Raw genomic sequence first — 27315 nt, forward strand, 5'->3', positions numbered from 1 at the left:
ACGGCCAGGGTTGTCGGGAAGAGGCCCTTGTCCTCATCAACATGGGGACAAGGTGCTTTGGGGTGGGGGGGCCGCGCGGCCCCCCCTTCCCCCAAGGCACCCCCCATGTTGAGGGCACGCGGCCTGGTACGGCTCAGGAGGGGGGGGGGGGGCGCTCGCTCGCCCCCTTTCCTGGCCGGCCGGGTAGCGTGCTCGGACAAGGGTCTGTTGTGGACTTTAAGTCCATACCAGGTGGCGGGGCCCGCGATGTCTCCGTCACGTGCTCCGCCTACCTGGATACCCGCTCGAAATGAGCGGACTTTTCTCCGGGCGGGAAAAGTCCGCTCATTTCGAAAGTACAGCGGACTGGCACACACACGGGCGGACTGTCCGCCCAAACCAAGTTTGGACGGACAATCTTACGGAAATTCCGTAAGACTTTGTTCGTCAGACTGTCCACTGAAAAAGTCCGCTGAAGCCCACACACGAGCGGACTGTCCGCTCAAATGTGTTTCGGCGGACTAAGTTGGGCAGACAGTCCGCCCGTGTGTACGCGGCCTAAGTCTATTTTTGGCATTTGGTGTTTACAAGTTAAAATCCATATTTTTTGCTAGAAAATTACTTGTAACCCCCAAACATTATATATATTTTTTTAGCAGAGACTCTAGAGAATAAAACAGCGATTGTTGCAATATTTTATGTCACACGATATTTACACAGCGGTGTTTTAAACGCAACTTTTTGGGGAAAAGGGACACTTTCATGAATTAAAAAAAAACGAAACAGTAAAATTAGCCCAATTTTTTTCCATAATGTGAAAGATAATGTTACGCCGAGTAAATAGATACCAAACATGTCACACTTTATAATTGCATGCACTCGTGGATTGACGAAAAAGTACGGTACCTAAAAATCTCAATAGGCGACGCTTTAATTTTTTTTTACGGTTACCAGGTTAGAGTTACAGAGGAGTGCTAGAATTATTGCTCCCGCTCTGACGATCGCAGCGATACCTCACATGTGTGATTTGAACGCCGTTTACATATGCGGGCGTGACTTCTGTATGCGTTTTCTTTGCTTCGCAATCTCGCGGGGACGGTGGGCGCTTTAAATTTATTTATTTTTTTATTTTAAAATGACTAAATTGTTTTTTAAAAAAAAAAATATCACTTTTATTGCTGTCACAAAGAATGTAAACATCCCTTGTGACAGTAATAGGTGGTGACAGGTACTCTTTATGGAGGGATCGGGGGTCTAAAAGACCCCCCACCCCTCCTTTACACTTCAATGTATTCAGATCGCCGAAAACGGCGATTCCGAATACTGCATATTTTTTTTAAACTGGCGCCATTGGCAGCTGAGTAAACGGGAAGTGACGTGTTTACTATTAGGATACTGGAACGAAGCCGATTACGGCTTTGTTCCAGTTCCTCCCCAGCAGCCGGAGGCAACGGATGTGAAATCGGTGCTCCCGATCGAGCATCCCCTCCCGCTCCTCCGGCATAACAGTCGAGCGGCTTTTAGCCGCATCAGTTGTTATGGCTGGATAGCCAATCGCCCGCTGGAAAAAACGGTCCCGGGATGATGCCTGCAGGTGCAGGCATCATCCCGGTATACCCCCCGGAAGCCAAGTACTCACATCTGCGTACGCTCGGCGGGAAGGGGTTAAATACACTGCAGCTAACTGAATCAACTACCTGCCTGAAGTATATTAGAAACAGTACACCAGGAATGGCCTGCAGTAAGATATAACTAAACCGGATACAGTGTATATATATATATATATATATATATATATATATATATATATATATACAAGACTATCTCTCCATCCATGCCAACAACACACTACACAAAGCCAACGTGCAGGCAGCCTTATATAGTGTAGCACGTGGACTTAGTCCCCCTGAGCCATGATTGGCAAAAGGCACCCTGCCTTTGGCCAATTATGGCTCTCTTAGCTGAGGGTGCTGTGATTGGCGCATGCTTTGGCCAATCATCATACAGAAATGCACTGCGCTTCCGTAGTGCATTATGGATCTTTACGTGCTACTCGAATGAAGACTGAAGTTGTGTCATGTTGAAGCATTTTGCAAGTTGATGATGTGGGCCACAGATATAACTTCCCCCAGCCCACCACTGATTTCACAAAAATATTTTAATCAGCTTTTACCTTCAGACATAATATTTATTTTCTAATCCAGTTTTCTCAGTACATGTTGGAATGCTCACATCACGTTTATCTGTGTGCCATGGGACAAAATATTTGAATAGTGCTATATCTGTTGTCACTATTTCCCTAATGAGCAGAACTATATTTACTCTAATTACACTGTTACTAGGTGATTCATTATTGCCTAGTTTTAGTTCATAATTGCCTATCTTTAGATCCCCAGATCACAGACTGAAAGTTGTAAATATTTACAAATTCAGATGAGTCTTTACAATCTTTTAAAGTCTTTAAAATTGATTTTTTTATTATATAAATTAGATGTTGTAAGGTGGATTCATTGGGCAGTTGTGTGTTCATCTGCTAGAACCCAGAAAATAGTAATATTAAGTCTAAGCCATGCAATTATCAAAAAGTATACAGTAAATGTAAATATCAATTACATCATCAAGCTATGCAATTACTGCAGACGTTTGTTCTTATCATATATGATGCTAAAAAGGATCTAAAGGGTTAAAATCCATGCATCCCAAATGTGCTCAAATAAATACTGGTGGCCTCTTGTGTTCATACATTAAATTAATACAAAAGCTGTGCCAATTTAGTTTGGATTGCTAAGGACAATGTAAGGTGATAAGGGTGTTTCCATTTAAGGATACTCTTTTTGAATAGAATAAAAATCTCCCAGGATTCCCAGCAAGCATACAGGCAGCATGAAGAAGATAGCTTTAAAATTAATGATTTGGTTCAAAAACTCAGCCATGTATCACTATCTGCATTGTTCTTGCATGTGATAACAATCTGCAGTTTCTGGGCAACCCTTAAATGAAACAGATTCAGATTTCAGGCCAAGTTTAGTAGGGACGTAAAAAAGAGCTTAAGCTGTGTCATTCAGATCACGGAAGACATGTATGTCTCATCAAAATCACGGCAAGCATGGATTTACATGCCTGAGCATGGAATAATATCTAGATACGGGCTTTGAAGGATCTAGCTCAAACAGCATTTTGTTCAGGATTGTACAACCAAGACTGGCATTGGTAAGGCCTACCTGTGCCTTAGTTGCATACAGGGATTGTATAGAAAATACATTAGGGAAAATGGATTGGGCATCTAGGTACCATCTTAGAGAATTGATGTAAGTATATAATACCAGTTTTCTCCAGCCTGACACATTAGGTAATGTTGGAGAAAATAGTTAAACAATATGGGGTAGGATCTCAAGAGACCTTATCCAGGTACGACACCTGATCACCAAAGATGAGGGTCAAACCTTTTTAAATCCTACAACAGGAAAAATTACTCTCAAACCATTATTTTTTCTGTTAATTACAGATCAAACATTTCTTTTAGACAAAACTGAGGATGCCCTGGTTCTTCCATTGAATATACATGTAGGAAAATTCCCCATGGTGCAGGGATGATTTTCTTACTATATTTTATGCTCTTAACGCTCCCCCCTCATAGCAACCACCCCCACATCCACTCAAACACTGTCAGCTGATCTAGGTCTAAAGTTGGATGCACAAGCCTCATCTAAAATCTAAGAGACAACCAAGCCCTGCTAGCGTAATGCGTTTGTGATTGAAACCAATTACAAGTTCATGACGTGATGGTACTTAGTACCCACTAGGATCACTCACTATGGGGGTTATAAACTACAAGTGCAAAGTGCACTTGAAATTGCACTGAAAGTGCTCTTGGAAGTGCAGTAGTTGTAGATCTGAGGGGGACATGCAAGGAAAATAAAAAAAACAGCATTTTAGCTTGCACATGATTGGATAATAAAATCAGCAGAGCTCCCCCTCATTTCACATCTACCCCTCAGATTTACAGCGACTACATTTCCAAGTGCACTTGCAGTGCAATTTCAAGTGCACTTTGCGCTTGTAGTTTGCACTTGTAGTGCAAAGTGGATTTGCCTTTCGCAAATAACCCCCCATATACCTAGTAACCCTGCCCTAGGCTTCCTAGGATACCGTCAGGTGGGAACCTTTTTTCACATATGATGGACCTGTCCGATGGCATATCAGTTTTGAGAAGTGGTATGCCAGATGATCTCTGAACTATAGGGGGTTGCTTATCCCTTCCTAGCCCAATGTGCTCTCTTAAACCTTGGCTCCCTAGCCCTATCAAACAAAATCTTCAAATTGCTATTAAATTTTTTAACAGCAGCCAAACAGATGATTGCAAAAGCCTAGAAAACATCTACCCTTTCACTGGCTGAACCCAAATCTAAAATACACTCAGTTTTGTTAAGCGAAAAAAAGAAAGCTCAACTCACTGACAAAATGGATACATACCTGTTCCTGTGGCATCCCTGGACCTCTCATTTTCTCCCTGCAGGATTTAACAAAGGCTCTTTAGGGGGATAATCACTTTCTGGCCAAACCTTTTCCAACTCCTATCCCTGCCCCCACTAGATCCTTACCTACTTAACCCCCAACCTTTCCTGCCCATGTACCCCCTGATTCTGCAATAACACTGTAAGACCTCTTCTTGGGTTTCACTTTGATGATTTTTTTATGATTATTACTTTTAACTCCCTGCTGTTTCATATTTTGCATACCAAGGCAATTGTTAAGTATCTGAAAGGCCTGTAATGTTAAAGGATAAGTTCACCTTTTGTAAAAAATAATAAATGCATATCACTTTGCAGGTACAAAAATGTGCATTTATTATTTTTTTACACTGCAGCCTGTAAAACATTGCACCCTCGATCAGCATGCTACAGCAGGCTACTACAATCTCTCAGTATAGTTGTCTGCCTGTACCTCTCATACAAGCAGACAGTTACTGAGTTGCAGGAAGAATCAATAAACTATAGGGATGCTCACCAGCACCCTCGAATTTCATTAAGAACTACAAGCCGTCTACCGTGCAGAACTCTATGAATGAATAAAGCAGTCACACTGTTTTCAAATTGTGACAGCAGGGAGAAGATCCCCCACCTGCTGTCACAATGAGGGATCAGGGGGATGCAGGGGATGCTGCTTTAGTAGCATGTTACATGTTACACTCTGAATACGAGTGTATCATGTAACATGTTATTAAAGTTGAACTTATCCTTTAGGCTTCATGCACACGAGACGCAGATGCAAACGCTGCTGGACACATGTTGAAACCGGCGTTTAGAAACGCGTGTTTTGCCGCGATTTTTACCGCGATTTAGCGGTGTTTTACCGCGTTTGCGTCTAGAAGCGTTTAGTTAAGCTAACATCATAGACCCTCCCCAGCTCAAAAAAACTGTATTATTAACTATTTCAGCAATTTTGTGAGACCAGAGTGAGTAGCAGCAGCTGTGAGAGCTGCAGTGTACTTGTATTTAGCGTGTCACTTGCCACGGCACCTGCCACAAGTTGTGGATTGTCCACTTGCCACGTCACTTGCCACGTCACTTGCCACGTCACTTGCCACGTCATCTGCCACAAGTTGTGGATTGTCCAACTGCCACGTCACCTGCCACAAGTTGTGGATTGTCCACTTGCCACGTGACTTGCCACATCACCTGCCACGTCACTTGCCACGTCACCTGCCACAAGTTTTGGATTGTCCACTTGCCACGTCACTTGCCACGTCACTTGCCACAAGTTGGGGATTGTCCACTTGCCACATCACCTGCCACGTCACCTGCCACAAGTTGTGGATTGTCCACTTGCCACGTCACTTGCCACATCACCTGCCACGTCACTTGCCACGAGATGTGGATTGTCCACTTTCCACGTCATCTGCCATGCCACCTGCCACAAGCTGTGGATTGTCCACTTGCCACGTCACCAGCCACATCACCTGCCACAAGTTGTGGATTGTCCACTTGCCACGTCACTTGCCACATCACCTGCCACGTCACTTGCCACATCACCTGCCACAAGTTGTGGATTGTCTACTTGCCACGTCACTTGCCACATCACCTGCCACGTCACTTGCCACGTCACCTGCCACAAGTTGTGGATTGTCCACTTGCCACGTCACCTGCCATGTCACCTGCCACAAGTTGTGGATTGTCCACTTGCCACGTCACTTGCCACGTCACCTGCCACAAGTTGGGGATTGTCCACATCATCTGCCACGTCACTTGCCACATCACCTGCCACAAGTTGTGGATTGTCCACTTGCCACGTCACTTGCCACATCACCTGCCACGTCACTTGCCACAAGATGTGGATTGTCCACTTTCCATGTCACCTGCCATGCCACTGTTATGGCGATTTTTATATCTCACTTAAATGACTAACGATACAAGAAAATAAGTGATTAAACCTTTGTCTACATAAGAATAAAAATGAACGATAACAGTGCGAAAAGATAAACAATTACATTTATTTATACAGAAAAGAAACTTTAGAATAATTTGAACTTATCATATAACTCAAGTGATGTTACAAGTACAGAGTTGCTTAGGCTGCCAAGATAATTTAGGTCATATGGTTACAACAAACATACACCTTCAATATATATATCAATATTTCAAGATAAGTCCTAAGAAAGAAATAATTAGAAATAGAAGAGACATAATAAAAAAGAGGGAGAGAGAGAGAGGGAGAGAGAGAGAGGGAGAGAGAGAGAGGGGGAGAGAGAGGGGGGAGAGAGAGAGGGAGAGAGAGGGGGGAGAGAGAGAGAGAGAGAGATAGGTTACATGGACTTCCGGTCGCCTTCCATGGTCTGGAAATCAAGAGAAAAAGGGAGCTCAGCTAATTCCTTCCCTATTTTATATGCATTCTGGGCCAATCAGAAGATGGAACGCACCCATTGGCTCTGAATTTACATCAACCTCTGATTGGCCGATTCTCAAGTCTACATGCTGATTGGTTCAGGATGGCTAACACTCTGATTGGTTATAATTTCAAGCCCAGTTAAGCATCAAACTTCCGATGCCTCTATGAGCAACTTCCTTTGATCTCTGACCCTGCCAGTTCCAACTTAAGACCGGTTTAATTATCTCTGGATTTACAACCATCAGCCCTCTTTGATACAACATAAATTAGCATTTAAAAGAGGCACTATATCTGAAATGGCCATCTCTGTGAACAATAGGGTAACTTAGATACTGTACAAACAGCAGACCAACAGGTTTGTGTGTTTGAGATACCAAGAACAGTAAATATTCTAGTATACATGTTACACATATATATATATCCAAAACAGGGCATAGTAAGTTGATTGGTCCTCCCAATGGCTTTCTTTTAAGCTCTTTGATATAAATATTATCCTTCAAAATCGCTACCACAGTTCCCCCTGAAGTTCATTCTTGAACTGACACCCTGGTTCAGTGATTTTGTACCCACCCACAACAGCCCAGAAGCCCCAATCCTTCCCCACCACCACCACGGCCTGCTCTGTCTTTCTTGAAAACGCCGCAACTCCTCCATGTAGGCTTGAGACAGCCAAAAGAAATCCTGGTGCCCTTGAGACTTCCCATCCAAACCATGAGTGTCTGTACTGCAATGTTTCATCGCCCCTCTGCCTTGGAAGAGCGGAACTCCAACATTGAGAGCGGGATCCTGACATATCTGGTCCTGTAACGGTTGCTCCAATTGGATCGGACCACGAGACAGCACTTTTCAGCATGGTGAAGGGCAGTTCAGGAGAGTCCTATTTGTTACACATTTGTCTCAAGAGATGACTTGTCTCAAGGATATCTTCTGGTGGTGGTTGGGTGAGCCTCCGGACAGTCGTGCATGAATGCAAAAAAACAACAACAAAAAAAGGTAGAATGTCAGTGTACAGATAGTGGAGGAATGCCAGACAGGAGCAGCGGGTTGGCCATTGAGACCCAATACTTATAAGGGGTGCAATGTGGACGAGTATAGTGGGCTCCCCACAGGGAATAGAGTCCAAGCAACAGCCAGTATCATCCATGGCCCTTGATGGTAGGGATAGTCAACACTGCCTGTTATTGCCAGGTCCCTGGGTTCACCACACCGGCTCGCGGTGCTCAGGTTAAAGCAGGAAGTAGAATTACATTAAGTAAGGCAGAAATGGTAAAGCCTTCCAATTTACAGCTCATCTCTGCTATTCAAACAAGAGTTCCAGAAGACTAATACATTTTACTTTTAAAGATATAGAAGATCATCACTTAAAGTAATTAAAGATGAGAAGATGAAATAAAGAAAGTAGGAACAAGAAAGAAGAGGAAAAAAATAAAAGAAAAAAGAATAAAAAAACACACAGGTTTAATGCTACTTCAACCCAGATGTCAAAGAACATTGAATCTGCATTCATAAAAAAACAAAAACAAACAATATATAACTGACCTGAAAAAATTATTACAAAGTGCCCTGAAAAATGATACATTGCCACTGTTACCGCAGCAACTTAGCAAAAAATTAAAAAGAGGAACAAAAGAATAAAAATAGGTGACTCCTCTCTCATATTAGTGATCAACAGGTGAACCGGATCACTGTCACAAAAATTTTACAAGTCCGGTACAAAAAATATAAAAAAAAGGAGAGAATAAAACAATGGTTGCCAAAAAACTTTTAGAATTTATTCAAACCCGACTGCACTTTGTTGCTCAAATTTTCTTAGAGGCTTTTCCCAAAATAACAAAAAGAGAAAAAAAATATAGTTCAAGGGTCCTCTTTTAAATGCGACAATACTCTACATCAGTCTCTTAATAGCTACCCACATCAGGACAGCAACAGGGTGGAGTTTACTAAAAGCTGTGGTCCTAATAAACTTTTCCCATTAAGAAACCTTAGTTGGAGATATTTAGATTCACCTCTTTTGATTGTGAGCTCACCCAAATCATCCACTTCACTCCTAAGACATCCTGATTTCAAGCTCTCTTGTTACCTCCTCCCATGCTCAACATTAGGATCGCTCCAGAACCTCTGGAACTCCACCATCCCCATATGTCCAGTCAGCTCCTACCCTGACCACCACTAGGTAATCCCAAAAAAACTTTTATTACAGGAAGCCTACCCCGCCTCCACCTAAAATGTTACCTCAGCCAGCTCCCTATTCCCAGCCGCTATTATTTTTGTACCACCCTCTTCTCCTTAGATCATAAACCCCTTAATCAGGGCCCTTCTATTTACGCCCTGCACAGACTGTTGACACTAAATTTAAATCTAAATTCTGTTGCCCCAAACCACCCAACTACCCAACTTTTAACTCCTCCCGAATCCCAATGGAAGTTTCAATAGGGGATGTCAGGTTTTTTTTTATAAAACCTTTTCTCTGGGGTAATAGGGGTCCACCCTTGTGTCCCTGCTATATCTATTACCAGAACAGGGGAAGATGTGCAATAGACTCCCTGAGGTAGTGTACCATGCTGAGAACAGTTCAACCCATATAGCAGCATATAGGGCATCACTGGACATTCACTACCAGCACCAATACCCTTGTCTCAGGTCTCGATTATTTTTAACTTTAAGACCAGTTGGGAAACTACCCCGGCCTCCATTGGACCTGATCCCCCTCTTGTGCCAGTATTGTTGTCTTTTCCCATAGAACAACACCTTCCTTTCTTCAGCACTCATCAGTACCAGTCATCTGAGGCTGTCCAGACTCAAACCATCAGAACAAGATGGACTCCAGGGTTTAACACAGTAGAGTCTGATAGGATAGCACCCAGATTGACCACAATATCTGCACAATGTTCCATCCCTGCCATTAGGGATGCGAACAGTGCAAGTTAGATTTTTTTTTCATGATCCTGGAACGGAGTCATCAACCAATCTATTACGACTCATAGGCAACCTGGATACTACCCCCTGCCTGCTTATCCTTGCAAAGTGATGCTGGACAGAGCAAGTTGGTTTTAGTAACCCCTTCCCTGATATGTAGCACAAGACCTCCCAACGTGGTCCAGACTCAGTATCTCCAGCTCCGTAGTGTTATAAGGTACCCAGTGCCCCACCTCCAACTCCGAAGGCAGTCTCCCTTAACCCTCTCTTTTATCCTAAGTATGGGAAATGGTCTGAGTACCCGAATTGAAACCACCTGCCAACAGGTACACCTTCTCCCTCCTTTATCAATTTGGTAACAGACCATGTTATCCTTCACCGATACAAAACAACCTGTCCACACTCTTTAGACCGGACTCCCATGAATGACAGTGGCACAGTGCAACATTGGGGCACTGGTCTTCTTGGCACGCAGGCCATAGACCACTAGTTAAGTTACACTAGGACAGGGCGGACACTGATAGGTATTAACTGATGAGAATACAGCATGCCCACACATATAACCAAAGTGAGGGTAATTGGAACAGCCAAGAGCGGGGAGCACCCCATACAAACTTCCTGCAAAACTTTTCTCCAGACTGAACCCAAACTATACAATACGGGGCCAGACCTATACACTTTCAACTTGTATACAATCTGGCATATAGTATGCAAACTACACATCTGCAGGTAAATCGCATTCAAGGAATGTATATCCAGCTCGAGGAACTGTTGCTACCCAACACAACTTGCCAACAGGCAAAGAAAAATCCCTTGCAGGACTAAGGCACTGTGATCACTGAACAGTAGTAGGTACACAAGCCGACCGGTGTGCCTTGAAACACACCAATATTCATTAGGAAATTGATAACAAATAGAAACATCAAAGCAGACAAACAGGAAACTCTAGGAAAAAAATAGGATTGCATGGTGACACAGAAGGAAACAGTTGTGAACTGCACTTGGGGACACCCAGTTAGCTAGGCACATTAACATACTGTAGCCTAAGCTTGCAAAGAAAGTACTGGCTGTGTGTATCTAATTACAATGACAGCAGGGGGGTGAAGCAGTCTTTAACACAAGTCTTGTGAGATAACATCTAATTGCCGACCCTTACCAGTTAAACCCATGGAACTACAAGTATCAACATGGCTAATCAGTGGTGCAAAGAAACTCGTTCATACCAGAGCATCATACATGTTGGATCAGAACATACCACACCCACTCAGGTAGTCCGAGACACAGCTGATTGGGCTAACAAATAGAAGCACCCACTAGATATCAGTGCTGAAACCAGGAAAAAGAAAAAAATCATCTATGGTGATGGTGATATTCTTTGTTCTGTAAGCCAGGAAACCCAATTATTGAATCTGAGGGATAAAAACACCAATAAAATAAAACATTCAATTTTTCTCGCCTGGAAAAAAACTGGTTATATACCTGTGATAAGACATTAGCATGTGAAACCAATATACATTACATTATATTACAAAAATAGTGCACTTTTTTAAAATACCCAAAAAATTGTTGAGCTCAACTCATTAATATGTATTACTTAGTACATATTAATACCACGTGGATTTTTGTTTTATGGTATACCAATAATTCCCCCCAAAAAAATGTATTCACCATGGTGAGAGAAAAAAATTAGCAACTTGTAATAAACCTTTCTAGCGGTTACCAATTCATCTCGCAGACCTGTCCTTTCTGGAAAAACAAACATAATTTAGTAAATGCACCTTTTCAGTTCATTAGTACAAGTCTTGGCTCAGGTCATTTGCATGTCAATACAGTTTGCTTTACATTCTCACTGACCTGGTCAGAAAGAAGGGGGGTCATTAGAATGGGCTGTCAGCAGCTGAGAACAAACTTCACAGGACACATCAGTATTGCATACTCCACACCCCCCACACTCACACAATTAGGTCAAAGATGACCTCTAGATATCACTATCTCTATTCTATTCTATCACAGATCTCTATTAACATGTTTTCTATCAGAACCTGTACTTCTTGTTAAACCCATAACGTCTGTTTGGTAAGTTTGAAATTCTTTCCGAGATCCATCCCATTTCATTCGCCCCTTCTCCGCCTGTATGGGGGCAATAAAAAACTCTTACCTTCCCGGGATTTATTCTTGCAGAAACACCAGGAATGGAACATTGTTGGTACATACCTTAAGTATGGAGGATGTCCCCCTGAACTCAGACATACCCAAATCCCTTGCTCTGTTATCTCCTGGGCAGCTGAAGTCCTATGGCCGTGTCATCTTAGTGCTATGAGCACAGTACAGATCTTCCCGAACATTAAGTTACTTACAATACCTCTTTACAGTCCACCGATCCCAATCTTGCATAACCCAAGGCCCATATTTATCTATCCTCTCTTCCTTCGGGGTCACGTGGTAGGGTTTCTCGGGCTCTGCGTACAGAGAACCCAGCACTTTAAATTCAGAGCGGTTATAGTTGCGCTTTTATCACTATAACCGGCCCCGCATCTCCGATTATTGTACACGGCCTGTGCGGTCTGCTAGCGTACTACTCCGAATGTACCCACGGTTAGACACCCTCTTTGAAGTGATTTGATTACCCATCCTTTATGGACGATGGACCTTGATTCCCCCAACCATTTTCCAGGTTGTCTTTACCCCAGAGGTAGCTAATCTCTGGCCAAGAATTGGGTTGACAGGCCCCGCCCCTGTCACCGTTGCTGCTTTTTTCTTCACTACTTGTCAGAACAGTTTTTTTTTTTTTTTCTCGGGCTCTGCGTACAGAGAACCCGGCGCTTTACTTTGGAGCGGTTATTGTTTGCGATCACTATAACCGGCCCCGCATCTTCCGATTATTGTACACGGCCTGTGCGGGCTGCTAGCGTACTACTCCGATTGTTCCCTGTTCTGGCTATAGTCCTTCAAAAAACTTAGCCTGGAGATTATCCAAACTATAATAGTTCAATCTCCCCGTGGACTTTTCTGAAGTACTTTAAAAGAAATGCTTAATGAAGGGCTAGTACTTCTGTTATCATAAACTTGTAGTACAGGAGGCCATCCACTGAGGCACACCTCATTGCTATATGATTTGTAGCATTTATAATGTTTACAGGTCTAATTACAAAGCTTACCATCCACAGTTAGCAGTTTACAAAAAGACAGATTCATACTAGGGCTGAAACAACTAATCGGCCATGAAATCAATTGACTACTACCTTCACAAATCGATCAATCGGCCAGTAACATAATGGGGTAAAAGAAACAAAATCGAGCCCTCTATTGTACAAAAAAACAACACTTTCACAGATCTACAGTACAAATTAACCCCTTATATTAGTGACTATCTGCTCCTCCTGCACCACAAAGGAATCCTGCCTCAACGCAAAAAGGTGCCTTTTTGGTTCAACACACTTTAATGGAGAGGCTGCAGAAAAACATGCAATGCGCCCCTGCAGCAAGCCGTGTCCTCCAATCTGACGTACAACAAACTGGCTAAAAGAAAATGCAAATCGCAGCAAAATCGCATGCATGAAAATCAAAAACGCACAGCAAAAAGCACTGCAGAAACAGATCAAAAGCAAACTGCATAGGCCTGCACCAAGCTCCATGTTGGCCACACATATCAACTCTCAGACGAGAAAACATTGACGAAAAATCCATTTACATTCGCTGAATGTTTGAAATTTAACTTGTTTTTAACATCCTGTTTTTAAAATCAACGTAATTTCTGAACGAAAACCACACACACCGCCAAAAAATTCCTTTGACCAAAAAGTTCCCTATTCTCTCCAAATCTTCCCATCACTGTAGTTGAAAATAAACATTGATCCGACCCCATCAACGGTCAAAACAAATTAACCGAACGCTCCCAAAATTACATCCTTCTTGACGGAAGAATAAAAAAAGATACAGTATACATCCTCTGCCACTCTGTTCCCTAACCATATAGATGGTTATTTACATTCACCACTGCATAGAAATATTTAAGAACAAACCGCCTCTTTCTTCAGACCCCACATATTAACCAAATCATACACCATGCTAATTGAAAAAAATAATCGCCCAACCAATCGATTATGAACACAATCGTCAGTTGCAGCCCCAATTTATACACACAAGATCATTCCGTGCAATTTAGGCTCTATTTCCACTAATGCAACTTGCCATGCGACTTTAGACGCAAAGTCGCATTACAAGTCGCAGCCCATTGATTTCAATAGCACTAGTCCCAATTTATGCGACCCAAAGCTGCAATGACTATGAAAAGGTACCTGCAACACTCCTATGCGACTCCGGATGCGACTCCGACCCAGAGTGTAAATTTGGATCAAAGTCGCATTCAAAGCCACACCAAAGTCGCCCTGCACAGTCACACTCTAAATCATGAGACTTTGGAGTTGCACAAGTGGAAACAGCTCTATGCCCACCGGTGTGTGTCTCCATTACAACGATTGGCCTAATCTCATTCAAAGGGTCAACTGAAATTGCTTTCTGGCAGAGACACATCCTTTTCTCAGAGATTCCAAATTTCACCATTATTCGCACGTACAATTTCATTTTATATAGCCACATTATTCAAAATCAGTCTCATTAAAGTATTAGTACAGACAAAAGGTTATATAAATATAAACAATGTTCAAAAGAAGCTTGTTAGTTTGATGGTCCTACAGGGAAGACAAACATACAAACAATGACATAAAAATTCTTACCGTTTCTCGAGTTTGTCTTGCCTTCCACATACAAACGTTAAGCTTCCTCGCAAAGGGGCACCATCTGTTATGGCGATTTTTATATCTCACTTAAATGACTAACGATACAAGAAAATAAGTGATTAAACCTTTGTCTACATAAGAATAAAAATGAACGATAACAGTGCGAAAAGATAAACAATTACATTTATTTATACAGAAAAGAAACTTTAGAATAATTTGAACTTATCATATAACTCAAGTGATGTTACAAGTACAGAGTTGCTTAGGCTGCCAAGATAATTTAGGTCATATGGTTACAACAAACATACACCTTCAATATATATATCAATATTTCAAGATAAGTCCTAAGAAAGAAATAATTAGAAATAGAAGAGACATAATAAAAAAGAGGGAGAGAGAGAGAGGGAGAGAGAGAGAGGGAGAGAGAGAGAGGAGGAGAGAGAGGGGGGAGAGAGAGAGGGAGAGAGAGGGGGGAGAGAGAGAGAGAGATACGTTACATGGACTTCCGGTCGCCTTCCATGGTCTGGAAATCAAGAGAAAAAGGGAGCTCAGCTAATTCCTTCCCTATTTTATATGCATTCTGGGCCAATCAGAAGATGGAACGCACCCATTGGCTCTGAATTTACATCAACCTCTGATTGGCCGATTCTCAAGTCTACATGCTGATTGGTTCAGGATGGCTAACACTCTGATTGGTTATAATTTCAAGCCCAGTTAAGCATCAAACTTCCGATGCCTCTATGAGCAACTTCCTTTGATCTCTGACCCTGCCAGTTCCAACTTAAGACCGGTTTAATTATCTCTGGATTTACAACCATCAGCCCTCTTTGATACAACATAAATTAGCATTTAAAAGAGGCACTATATCTGAAATGGCCATCTCTGTGAACAATAGGGTAACTTAGATACTGTACAAACAGCAGACCAACAGGTTTGTGTGTTTGAGATACCAAGAACAGTAAATATTCTAGTATACATGTTACACATATATATATATCCAAAACAGGGCATAGTAAGTTGATTGGTCCTCCCAATGGCTTTCTTTTAAGCTCTTTGATATAAATATTATCCTTCAAAATCGCTACCACACCACCTGCCACAAGTTGTGGATTGTCCACTTGCCACGTCACCAGCCACATCACCTGCCACAAGTTGTGGATTTCCACTTGCCGCGTGACTTGCCACATCACCTGCCACATCACTTGCCACGTCACCTGTCACAAGTTGTGGATTGTCCACTTGCCACATCACTTGCCACCTGCCATGTCACTTGCCACAAGCTGTGGATTGTCCACTTGCCACGTCACTTGCCACGTCACCTGCCACGTCACTTGCCACGTCACCTGCCACAAGTTTTGAATTGTCCACTTGCCACGTCACTTGCCACGTCAGCTGCCACGTCACTTGCCACAAGATATGGATTGTCCACTTGTCACATCACCTGCCACATCACTTGCCACATCACCTGCCACGTCACCTGCCATAAGTTGTGGATTGTCCACTTGCCACGTCACTTGCCACATCACCTGCCACGTCACTTGCCACGAGATGTGGATTGTCCACTTTCCACGTCATCTGCCATGCCACCTGCCACAAGCTGTGGATTGTCCACTTGCCACGTCACCAGCCACATCACCTGCCACAAGTTGTGGATTGTCCACTTGCCACGTCACTTGCCACATCACCTGCCACGTCACTTGCCACATCACCTGCCACAAGTTGTGGATTGTCTACTTGCCACGTCACTTGCCACATCACCTGCCACGTCACTTGCCACAAGATGTGGATTGTCCACTTTCCACGTCACTTGCCATGCCACCTGCCACAAGTTGTGGATTGTCCACTTGCCACGTCACCAGCCACATCACCTGCCACAAGTTGTGGATTGTCCACTTGCCACACCACTTTCCACGTCACCTGCCACGTCACCTGCCACAAGATGTGGATTGTCCACTTGCCACGTCACCAGCCACATCACCTGCCACAAGTTGTGGATTTTCAACTTGCCACATGACTTTCCAAGTCACCTGCCACAAGTTGTGGATTGTCCACTTGCCACGTCCCTTGCCACGTCCCCTGCCACGTCACCTGCCACAAGTGGATTGTCCACTTGCCACATCACTTGCCACATCACCTGCCACAAGCTGTGGATTGTCCACTTGCCACGTCACCAGCCACATCACCTGCCACAAGTTGTGGATTGTCCACTTGCCACGTGACTTGCCACATCACCTGCCACGTCACTTGCCACATCACCTGCCACAAGTTGTGGATTGTCTACTTGCCACGTCACTTGCCACATCACCTGCCACGTCACTTGCCACAAGATGTGGATTGTCCACTTTCCACGTCACCTGCCATGCCACCTGCCACAAGTTGTGGATTGTCCACTTGCCACGTCACCAGCCACATCACCTGCCACAAGTTGTGGATTGTCCACTTGCCACACCACTTTCCACGTCACCTGCCACGTCACCTGCCACAAGATGTGGATTGTCCACTTGCCATGTCACCAGCCACATCACCTGCCACAAGTTGTGGATTGTCCACTTGCCACATCACTTTCCACGTCACCTGCCACAAGTTGTGGATTGTCCACTTGCCACGTCCCTTGCCACGTCCCCTGGAACGTCACCTGCCACAAGTGGATTGTCCACTTGCCACATCACTTGCCACATCACCTGCCACAAGTTGTGGTTTGTCCACTTGCCACGTCACCTGACACAAGTTGTGGATTGTCCACTCGCCACGTCACTTGCCACATCCCCTGCCACAAGTGGATTGTCCACTTGCCACGTCACTTGCCACGTCCCCTGCCACAAGTGGATTGTCCACTTGCCACGTCACTTGCCACATCACCTGCCACAAGTTATGGATTGTCCACTTGCCACGTCACATGCCAGTCACCTGCCACAAGTTGTTGATTTTCCACTTGCCACGTCACCTGCCAGGTCACTTGCCGCGTCACCTGCCAGGTCACTTGCCACATCACCTGCCACAAGTTGTGGATTGTCCACTTTCCACATCACTTGCCACTTCACCTGCCACGTCACTTGCCACAAGTTGTGGATTGTCCACTTGCCACATCACTTGCCACCTGCCATGTCACTTGCCACAAGTTGTGGATTGTCCACTTGCCACGTCACTTGCCACCTGCCATGTCACTTGCCACAAGTTGTGGATTGTCCACTTGCAATTGCAATTGTTTAAAGCGGAGGTCCACCCTAAAATGGACCTCCGCTCATCGGAACCCCCCCCCCCCCTCCGGCGCCACAATCGGCACCTTTCAGGGGGGAGGGGGGTGCAGTTACCTGGATAATCCAGGTAACTGCACCCACTTCCGGGCTAGCTCTCTGCGGAAAGGGGCGTACGTTACGCCCCTTTCCGCAAGCGCCCGCCCCCTTCAGCAAGTGCCCCGCTGCCTGCTGGGAAACACACAGCTACCAGAGGCAGCGGGGACCATCCGGATTGCGCCGCGCGGCTCGCGCATGCGCAGTAGGGAACCGGGAAATGAAGCCGAAAGGCTCCATTTCCTGATTCCCATACCCAAGATGGCGGCGGCACGAGCGAGCGATCGGCTTCGGGTGCCGACATCGCGGACGCGCTGGACAGGTAAGTGTCACTATTTAAAAGTCAGCAGCTGCAGTATTTGTAGCTGCTGGCTTTTAAAAAAAAAAAAAAAAACGCGGAGTCCCGGTGGACTCCCGCTTTAAAATATTTTTCTAATGGTTTTTCATCATTTGCAATCATTTTTGAGATTTTTAATGTAAAAAAAAAGGTCACCTTTAAAAACGCATATAAACGCAAACGCGGCTAAACGCGGTAGCAGCGGTTTGCCGCGTTTACCGCGTTTTGCCGCGTTTTGCGTCTGAAACGTGGAAATTTTTGCTTCTGAATGCATTTTTTTGCTTCTGTAAAAACGCAACTGCATAAAAACGGAAAAAAATGAGACTGTGTGCATGGACACATAGGATAACATTGAATGAGTTCAGGGGCAGTTGAAAAAACTGTCCAACTGCATCTGAACGCGCGTTTAACTGCGTCTCGTGTGCATGAGGCCTTAAACTATGATATGTTCTGTATCTCAGTTCCGTTTTTCCACGTTTTCTCTAGAACTTGTAATATGTTTATAATTCATGAAAACAAAATCAATAAAAAAGACTGAACAGGAAACAACATAGGGACACAGTCCAGTTATCTGGGTTGGGAAACATATTTAAATAATTTTAATATTTTAAGCTTTGCTTTAATGATCACCATGCTCTGAGCAGGCTTGACCTGGTTTCTGTAAATCAAATTGCCAAAATCTTTGAATGAGCTTATAGTAGCTGCTTCCGTACAAGGATTGGTACATGGATTGCTACCAAGTGAGAAGCTAGATAACAATATTCAAAGTTAGGGAAGTCTACATCAGCATGGTGATATAGGGACCTGTGGATGGAAGAAGTGAACATAGGACCAGGCATGTTATGTCAGATGATGAAGATTGTTTAGGTGGCATAGCTCTTCAAGAGAACAAAGAATGGTCAATGGAGGACAGGTATTTATTCTTTTCTTTACAGTTAGCACTGTACAAATCTTGAACCCTCCTCTTAAAATGCAGCTCTCTTTTGGCATTTCACATACTATATTTATTTGTTAGATTGATAAATGAATATTCTTTCTGTTTCCTTTTATTTATTTATTTTTATTTTTTATTAGAATTATTTACATTGTTCTCATAGTGACTTACACATTTTTGAGATAAACTTTGACTTTAAGCTATGCAATGGGGTTTATTTACTAAAGGCAACTTCACTGTGCACTACAAGTGCAAAGTGCACTTAAAATTGCACTGAAAGTGCACTTGGAAGTGCAGTCGCTGTAGATCCGAAGAAAACATGCAAGGAAAATAAAAAATAGCATTTTAGCTTGCACATGGTTGGATAATAAAATCAGCAGAGCTTCCCATAATTTCAGATCTACCCCTCAGATTTGCAGCGACTGCATTTCCAAGTGCACTTTCAGTGCAATTTTAAGTGCAGTTTGCACTTGTAGTGCAAAGTGGATTTGCCTTTCGTAAATAACCCCTATTATGTTGTTAAATAAAAAGAGGAAAATTGTACTAGTAACAGTTATTATTGTTAAGACTTAGGCAGAAGGTTTGTTTTCCGTAGTTCCAAGTTCAATTCACAAATCAGTAGAACTATTGGAATGAACCTTGTTCATTATTCCCCTGGCGTATGAAGCCTGGAAAAGATTCAGTGTAAGCAGTGCTGTGTGAAGTTGTCAATAGAAGCTGATCGAGCAACTGCTCTTGTTGAAATTGGCCGCTGGTATACACTGTGGACATACACACTCTTACTTTCAACTTTTCACATCCAAACTTGTACTCTTGACCCAGTCTTGTGGTGGCTTGTGTAGGGAATTATTTCATTTCTTTGACTTCTGCTTTTATTTTACTTGTCTGGATATAAAGATTGACTGGGGGAAAAATATTTACCAAATTTTTAGTGTGGTTGTACAGGCCAGAGGGTCCCATTACTGTATAAAAAAAAGCATCTGAATTATGTGTTACTATCTGCGCATATGCCTCTAAAATTGCAAGGGATCTTAAAGTAAACTTGTCATGTTTTTCATTTAGAGCAATCAAGCACACCTCCTCAGTTACACTTACCTTCCCTACACTACCCCATTGCCCCATTTGCCATCCTTAGTCCTTGGAATTACTTGTTGCCAATTGCCAAGCCCAAGCACTGATATATGGTATGCGTGGAGGCCCTTAGCCATATATAATCAACCCTTAGCAATCCGAGGAAGATGTAGCATTGCTTTAGGTCCATCATATGAATGAATGAATGAATGAATGAATGAATAAATGAATGAATGAAATACTTATATAGCGCACAATGCGAACTGAATCGCCTCTAGGCGCTGTGGCGAGCTTTGATCATCTGCTAAAAGAGGAAGGTCTTGAGTTTTTTCCTAAAAGCCAGGTGATTTTCTTCCAGGCGGATGTTGATTGGTAGAGCATTCCATAGCCGAGGCCCTTGGACAGCAAATCTCCGATCACCCTTGGATTTATACCAGGCTTTGGGCACGAGGAGGAGGTTTTTGTTGGCTGATCATACACTTGCCCTGAGACAAGACAAGAGCTATATAATTCACAAGTCACTCTGCAAGGTCTTGCGAGTGTCGTAGGTGCAGGCCTTTTTATTGACTGTGGTCCAGCATGGTTACAGGCCTGGTTACAGTAGTCCAGCCACCCGGGGGGGGGGGATGCATCATAGGCCACCCCATCACTAGAACCCACCGTTACCAGGCCACTATCACTAACCCACAGTTTATACTATAGACCATGCTATGGCCTAATGAAGTCCACGTCCATTAATCTTTGTTACACAGAAATAAGACAGTAGGGTGCAAGAAAAATCTTTACTTGGCTTCATGGCAATTACAACAGTCCAACAGATTATATTAATAAGTGATTATTCCTGCGCTGCTCCTGGTAAAGGCTACCTATATGAATAGCTGCATACACCGATATGGACCAGACCGTGTCCAATAAAAAAATATGTGGAAAAGATTGATGTCGCGCTATTCTTACTCTATTGTAAGAGGGAGGCTGTTACACCTTCTACTCTAATTAATACTATATAAATGACTTACAAATAGTATGAAGGGTCAATGCAATATTTGAGTATGTGATAAATTCTAGATGTTCTACATGGCTTGTAATTGAATATGATGTGGGTATTTTACAGAAAAGAGTATTATAGAATAGAGTGCCAAAAAAATCCCATAAAATGTACTGTAAAGATCTATAAACCCACTTGCAGAGGTGAAAATACCCAGTAATGTTGAGTGTATATAAACCTCGCAAGAATGTATTAATGTAGGGTATTATCTCATTGAAATCCCATATGATAACAATTAAAAATAAATAAATAAATAAATAAAAATAATCAAATGAATATAAATAAACGCACTACAGAGGCAGCTTATGCATGAATATAACACTTCAGGTGTTGGACTGTGTGTGTTTAAATAATTTCAGTATCCCGTGATGGAAAGTGCCAAGTGCTCATAAGATAAGTGCAAACTACTTCATTGCACTAAACAGAATAAGGAACTATCTACTTATATCATATATGGCCTGGTGTTGGCCAATATTGTAAACAATGGTGACATATAACAGTGTTAAATATCATAGAATAAATTAATACAAGTGCCAAAAAAATATAAAGTGCACAGTGACAGACTACAACCACCCTACAGAGGTGTTAGTACACAAAAGTGTTGAATGATCCAAAAACTATTAATGTGAAATATAAGTTATCAAACTCAGAATTGAAATCCTATAAGATGCAGAAAAACATAAAAATGTATGCATCAAAATTTAAAATAAAAACAAAAGTGAATAACTCCAAAGATAAATTATGCGTGTGAGACTTCAGTGTAAAATAGTCCAATACACTGACCACAAAACTGCAAGGCGTCTAATATCTATAAATATTTAAAAAAAAACTATCCGTTTATAGACAATTTGAATAAATTGAAAAAAAAAATACTATATAAGTAAACACACTACAGAGCTAAATAAAAAGCAGAGTGTGTAAATAAAATGTAAAATAAAAACCAAAGTTCAAAAAAAGGGAGGAGAAAAAACGTCTCTTAAAGTGCACGTGCTTCTCTGTGACAACCAATGTGCATGCAAATCCAGTAACCACTTCCCAGTGTTCTCTTCACTGTGTCTGCACACTTAAGTAAGTAATGGCCCCTTAACTCAAGGCAAGGAGACAAGAGCGTATTAAGTGAGGGTCACTTAACCCCTACTCTTTCTGGATCATCACTTCTCTTTCACTTTCTTTATAAAACCACATGTGGCAAGAAGATGGTCACAGCACAGGTGCAGGTCCTCTTTTCTATAAAATACCCACATCACATTCAATTACAAGCCATATAGAACATCTAGAATGTATCACATACTCATATATTTCATTGACCCTTCATACTATTTGTAAGTCATTTATATAGTATTAATTAGAGGTGTAACAGCCTCCTTCTTACAATAGAGTAAGAATAGCGCGACATCAATATTTTCCACCCAACAGATTATATACTATTCCCAGGCTGCTACTTCCCATAGTAAACAAGAGGTGAGGCACTTTTACACTTATTGTATTTGCATCCCAGTGTTACATGTTCTTTCCATGAGGCTGTCTCTTATCCATGCCTGCAACCAACCTTCCTAGCTCAAGCCACCATTAAAATATCCCCACAGCAAGGGGCAGAGAGGACTATACCAAACAGAACAGGAGGATAAGAACACAGAACAATAAAACAACAACTTAATGATTAACCCATCTTACACAGGTGTAAGCTCTAACACAGTCTAACATGAATATCAGACAACACTTTTTTATTGGACTGTGGTAGGTGAACTTGGGAACATGAGAAGGATAGATATTATTAGCAGAAGAGGAGGGCTATAAAGTGAATCTGTTACCTTTTATGAATGGGTACTTCAGATTTCAACTTGGACTGCCAGCACCAGCAAAGGGGACACTTCTCATTGTAAGTACTGTCCCTTGTGCTATTTTTTTTAAATTTACCTAAACTTAAGCCTTACATATTATGCCCTGTACACACGACCGGACTTTCCGGCAGAATAGGTCCAATGGAATCATTATGTCAGACATTCGGTTCGTGTGTGGGCTTCATCCGACTTTGTCTTTCTAAAATTCTGACGGACCTAGAAATAGAACATGTTTCAAATCTTTACGCCGGAACCAGTTCCTGACACTCATCTGTTTGCTGTTCTGACAGACCAAAAACGACACAAGGGCAGCTATTGGCTACTGGCTATTGACCTTCCTTTTTCTAGTTCCATCGTATGTCATCGCATTCTAAAAAATCGGACTTTGGTGTGATCGTGTGTAGACAAGTCCATTTCGGCGAAACTCCGTCGGAACTCCATCGAAAAGTCCTTCGGAGTTCAGTCCGACGAGAAAACCGCTCGTGTGTATATTAAAAGAAAAACTGTTATTTGCATCATTATTTGTATCAAAAGAGGGATTGTAGTAAGTAATATTAACTACAAGTCTGATATTTGCTCTTGAATAAACCATCTGATTTAAACCAGTGAACAGATCAAAAATCGTTTACATGCAGTCCATCAAACTAGGGCAGACCAAAAGTCTGGTATTTAGAGGTGTGTTCCAAAATCCTGCCAAAGAATGTTCATGTAATTATTATTCAACAAAGTGTATTTTTGTTTTTCTTTTTATCATCTGAAACTGATGAAATGTTGAGTCCATAAGGAGTCCCTCTGATATGCTTATGAAGTATATGAAAAAGAAGTTTCACTTTGTGAAAAAGGGACACACTGGGGTTAATTTACTAAAGTCAAATAGGCTGTGCACTCTGCAACTGCAAATGCTCCAAAGCTTAGTAAATTAGATAAAGCTTTACTTTGCAAAGAATACCGAATCATATGCAAGGAAAATAAAACAAAAATGTATTGGATGATTGAAGTCAGCAGACTTACTAAGTTCTAGAGCAGGGGTGCCCAACCTTTTGAAGAGCGAGGGCCACTTAAGCAACTTAGCAACCAGTCGCGCGCCACAGTGAGCAGATAACAGTTCTGCGTCCAGTCTGCGTATGCAAAGCGGAAACAGACACAGCACACTCTACTCTACTATGGGCCCTCTCATCTGATAAAATGGAGGGGGACGGATACACTTTTTGTTTTTTTAGCAGATCAGATTGGAAGGAGGCAGGTGTAAACGGACACAAGTCTGTTTAGATCTGCCACTCCATAGAGGTGAATGGAGGGTCCGATTGGGTCAGACAGATCATGTTAAAGGGGCCTAAGGCTACTTTTACACTGATGGTCTGCGGTCTACCCGCACCTGTGGCTTTCCTGCAGGTTAGCTGTACTTTGCCATAGAATTCTATCATATCCTGCAGGTTTGGTACACTTTCTGAACGTGCACCAAACACACAGGTAAAACCAGAAGTCTATGGCTCAGTGCAGGTATGCCGCAGGTACAATGCGCTACACCTGTGGATCAGTTTAAAAGCAGCCCAGTAACCACTGCAGAACAGATATGTCCATATATATATATACACTGTGATTTTAGTAATAAACTTTCTCTCCCAGGCAGAGTGCATTTGGCATTACTCCACCTATGACAGGAGTTGGTGCTATACTGTAAGCATTGGCTTATGTGGCTCTGATCTGCAGCTGCTTGCTCCCTCTACCATTGGCTTCATTCACAACACTGATGTCTGGCATGGCGGGTAGACAACCTGCAATCTGGGCTTGCCAACCCGCCATCCCAGAGCAGGAGGTCGCAGGCCACATCAGAGGGCTCCGCGGGCCACGTGTGGCCCCCGGGTCACTGGTTGGGCACCCCTGCTCTAGAGCAACTGCACTTTGCAAAGTGCACAGTCTATTTGCCTTTAGCAAATCAACCACACTAACTGATTTGCTTATGGGATACCATTGTCTTTTGTAAGGTCCTTTGGAACTTTGTTTTATCTCTATATCATAAATAGAGTGGCGTACCTCCCTTATGTTATAAGAACAAGGGAAGACATTCTGTAGTCTAGCAGAGGAGAAGGGTGGAATTCCAGTGCAGCAAAGGCAGTATTGTCAAATCACTAAGGAAGTTAGGAGCGCACTGGGTTTCTAACAATAACAAACTGGTATTTTTGTATACTTACAGTTTTTAGAAGGACAAAACGTGCATTTATTGCAGGGATATACTGAATATCTTTTTATTTCTGCCCAGACAGGCGCTTTAAAGTATATGAATAGCCATTTTTTTAGTTTCTGATCAATGGGAAAAGGTTAAAACCCCTATCAAGCTTTTATTGCTGTCTGCAGTCCTGCTAGGTGGGTTCATTCTGGGGATTTAAAGTGTATCTAAATGCAAGTTTTAATTTTTTTTTTCTTGTCTTAGGTGATTGTAGTCGTATTAGTGCACTTGCGACAGAAACAATGGAGCACCGTCCAAGATACTTTTTTTATTTGTACAAACATACAATTTTTCAGGACAAGCTTTCGGGGATTGTCTTTTTTTTAACATTCTGATAAACCTTTTGTGAATTAGTAATACTAAGACTTTGAAGAAGGAAACATACCCTGAAAACTTGTCCTGAAAAATTGTATGTTGGTGCACAAAAAAATTATTGTGGACAGCACTCAATACATTTTTTTTCTATCAGGCAGGCTCTTTATTGTAAAAAAACATGTAATGTCTCTTTTGCAATAAAAAAAAAACTTACCTGCCTGTTTGTAACCCTCTGCAGAATGTAAATGGAGCTGCACTTACACAGCTCTGTTTACATTTCTGATAGTGCCAGGGGTGTTGGACTGTTTTTCTGCTGAGTTTTTCCTTCAGGGTTACCAAAACCATGTAGTGGAAGGGCCTACCTGATTGCATACAAATTGAAATTCCTAAGGTTTGACCTCATATTACATGGTTTTGGTAAATCTGAAGGAAAAACTCAGCAGAAACACTGATAGTGTGTATGGGGCTTTAGTATTGCTAACTTTAGTTCTGCTGTAACTAAGCTTCCTGTGGCAAAAAACTGGTAAGGGAAATTGCTGGAGTGGCATGCACCACAGACCTGTTTTAGGCATATCTGCACCCACACTAGTTTTTGTTTCTATCCCATCCCGCATTTAGATGAGTGGGGGGTGGGGGCAGGGATGGGTGTAGTCACAGCACTGTCTTGTGCCGTGACAGTGACAGACACAGCGTAGAACACAAGGCACTTCGGTCCTAATTAACAATGAGGCGTGTGCCCCTTTTGTTAGTTAGAAGCAGCATCTGCTCCATTTTCAAGATAGAAGAGTGGTACAGACATTGTGTTTGCCCCACTCTATGTTAATTCCCCTCATTCTCTCTCAATTTTAACTGCTACAGCTTTATGACTATTTGGGGGTTATTTACGAAAGGCAAATCCACTTTGCACTGAAAGTGCACTTGGAAGTGCAGTCGCTCTAAATCTAAGGGGTAGATCTGAAATGAGTGGAAGCTCTGCTGATTTTATCATCCAATCATGTGCGAGCTAAAATGCTGTTTTTTTTATTTTCCTTGCATGTCCCCCTCGGATCTACAGCTACTTTACTTTCAAGTGCACTTGCAGTGCAAAGTGGATTTTTCTTTAGTAAATGACCCCCTTTATGTTAGACTGCCTATATACTGTATACTGTTATTAGTTTGTCATAAACTGAAAATTGTTGTCAGTACCGCAAAATCAATTATTTTTACTACTATATACAGTGTGGGTTATTTTAAAACTTGCATTTAATTATAATATTATATCTTTTCATGTGACAACACTGAAAAAATTACACTTTGCTACAATGTAAAGTAGTGAGTGTACAGCCTATATAACAGTGTAAATTTGCTGTCCCCTCAAAATAACTCAACACACAGCCATTAATGTCTAAACCGCTGGCAACAAAAGTGAAAATGTCCAAATTGTACCCAAAGTGTCAATATTTTGTGTGGCCACCATTATTTTCCAGCACTGCCTTAACCCTCTTGGGTATGAAGTTCACCAGAGCTTCATAGATTGCCACTGGAGTCCTCTTCCCCTCCTCCATGATGACATCACCGAGCTGGTGAAATTTAGAGACCTTGGGTTCCTCCACCTTGCATTTGAGGATGCCCCACAGATGCTCAATAGGGCTTCGGTATGGAGACAAACTTGGCTGTCCATAAGGTTTAGGAGTGTGTCTATGGAAATGTTTGACCATTCTTCCAGAAGTGCGTTTGTGAGGTCAGGCACTAATGTT

General features: G+C 42.4%; 1 long non-coding RNA gene across 1 annotated transcript in view; it reads left to right on the forward strand.

Annotated features, from left to right (window-relative positions):
• Positions 1-27315, forward strand: part of LOC143940631 (uncharacterized) — a 60923-nt gene that overhangs the window by 32011 nt on the left and 1597 nt on the right. The gene's annotated exons all lie outside the window — the stretch shown is intronic.

The sequence above is a fragment of the Lithobates pipiens genome, unplaced genomic scaffold (genome assembly GCF_037356315.1).
Source record: "Lithobates pipiens isolate NorthernLeopardFrog02 unplaced genomic scaffold, aLitPip1_a1.2 Scaffold_3, whole genome shotgun sequence".
In the NCBI taxonomy this organism is placed as follows: Eukaryota; Metazoa; Chordata; class Amphibia; order Anura; family Ranidae; genus Lithobates; species Lithobates pipiens.